Consider the following 2,473-nt stretch of genomic DNA (forward strand, 5'->3'; position numbering starts at 1 on the left):
TTATTCTATTACCCTAATACACATAACAAAAGCATTACCCTTGGCACATTACTGTAATACACATAAGTATAACTCTGGGCACTTTCACAAGGCCATGTGGTCATCACAGCTATCTTGTGCTGGAGTGTTTTCATCACTCAAAAGGAACACCACCACCCCACTGCCCCTCGGCCCCGGGAACTCACTGTCTATGTGATGATTAACGTTGTGGCAAATTGACAGAATCAAGGAAACATCCCTCTGGGTAGCAATTTGCACAATGTCTGATTTAGGATTCAGGATCTATAAATAATTGGGTTTTCTGTAATTCACTGCACTCTAAATGATTTTATGCTGATGACGTGTGTGTGTGTGTGTGTGTGTGTGTGTGTGTGTGTACACATGTGCATATACTCAAACATGTGTATAGAGGTCAGAGATCAACCTCAAGTGTTATTCCTCAGGAAATGACCACCTGAAACCCTGTTTTTTGAGACAGGCTCTCTTGAACTGAGACCTGGAGCTCACCGACCGCTCGGCTGGCTGGCCAGGGAGCCGCCGTGTCTGCCGGCATGAGCCTCCCAGCGCCGGAACTGCAAGCATGTGCCACCACATCTGGCTTCTTGAGTGGGTGCTGGGGATTAGATGTGGGTTCTCAGTGAGCCATCATTCCAGCCCCCCAAAAATAATTTTGATAAACAATGGCTGATTAAAAATAAAACATGATTCCTGGCATTTTTATACTATTTTACCTAAGAAATCCCTTTAAATATTACACTATTTCTCACGTTTTCCTCCTATTACCAAGAATAGGCGGTTTGATTATAATACTGGGTAGCATGTCTCTGAATTAAGAGGTGGCCACTGATATACTGCCAAGAGATCTGAGAAACCCAACACGGGACAGAGTGATGTGATCAGTGTTTGATGGAGCCATCCTGGCAGAGGATGCCAGGACATGCTTCTATTCACACATCTCTACCCAGTAGCAATGCTATGTGCTAAAGGTATGAACGATATTGGTGCCTTTGGGAGAGCCTGCTCCAAGACCACCTCCAGGGTATGCAAAAAAAATCCACAAATGCAGTAAGACTAGACTTTTCTGAGGGGTAAATAAGGAAGCACACACTTTCTGATGGTAACTTTCTCTTTTACTTCATCTTAAAAAAAAATCTTTCTGAAAATCTCTGTCTCCACACAGCTACATTCTTAACATACATATACATATCTCTCTTTACATACATACCTCTCTCTCCTGCACATCTCTACACACAGTTACATCTCTCTTCTACACAGCTTCATCTTCCTTGTCTTCACACAGTTACAAATCTCCACACAGGTCCATCTCTCTCCACACAGCCACAGCTATACACCTCATCTACACAGCTCTCTCACCACACAGCCACAATCTCTTCCTTCATCTCTCTCTCTCTCTCTCTCTCTCTCTCTCTCTCTCTCTCTCTCTCTCTCATAGCTACATCTCTTTCTTCACACTTCTTCCTCTACAGCAAAGACTCTGGACAGATATGAATCACATTTTCAGGGTCACACGGCATTTCTTGAGTAAACAAGTCATTCTCATCACACAGTTCCTCTCAGGTTAGGGATGTCACACTGACTGGCCAGTGAGTGACACGTGGCCATGCGCGTAGCCTGAGAGGCATCACAGAGAGTGACATTGAAACCCAGGACCTAAGCAATAAACAGTTAGTTGACTGAACCTTGAGTGGTTAGGAGTATGTGCAGAAAGCCAATTGCTGCAGGGAGTCTATGTCTTAATGTTATCAGCCTGACTTTGGTTCAACAGACAGACATCTGGGAACTTGTCCTTGTACAATTCATCTCCAGGGGCAACTGAGTCTATTTTGGATTTGCTCCAAGGTCTTAGCTAAATGTGTGAAAAGATGTCTTTGTAGCTGAGAATACAGTTATTTTCCCATGTCAGTCTGAGTATGAAAAATATCCTGGTATTATTTCTATTCATCAGAATTATACAGCTTAAGCAGAAATCATCTGACCATCCACAGCTATATGCGTGCCCAGTAGATGGAATATATACATGAGATAAACACACAAGCAGTGGGAGAAATACCCATAGCTGTTTTTAGGGAAGAAATGTAGTGATGCATGAGAAAAATTACAGACAGAAGCAACTGGTTTTCAGAGTCTGTGGTCCTGTAGGCCTTGCTTGATGGGGTTCCTCCGTCAGAGAGTTATTCATCTGATGGGTTGACACCTGAACTATCAATTGCCATTGACTGTATATTCCCATGGCCTCTGGCAGCACATGATAAGGGCTTGATCTATCATCTCCTCTGGGGTAGAAATCCTTAGTTTTCAGCTGTGTGGTTGTGGCACATGACTTTAATCCCAGGACTCAGGAAGCAGAGGAAGGTGGATGTCAGAGTTCATAGGACAATCTGGTCTATAGAGTGAGTTCCAGGACATCCAGGGCTACACAAAGAAACTCTGTCTCCAAATAAAAGGAAGGAAG

The sequence above is a fragment of the Peromyscus leucopus genome, chromosome 8a (genome assembly GCF_004664715.2).
Source record: "Peromyscus leucopus breed LL Stock chromosome 8a, UCI_PerLeu_2.1, whole genome shotgun sequence".
Lineage (NCBI taxonomy): Eukaryota > Metazoa > Chordata > Mammalia > Rodentia > Cricetidae > Peromyscus > Peromyscus leucopus.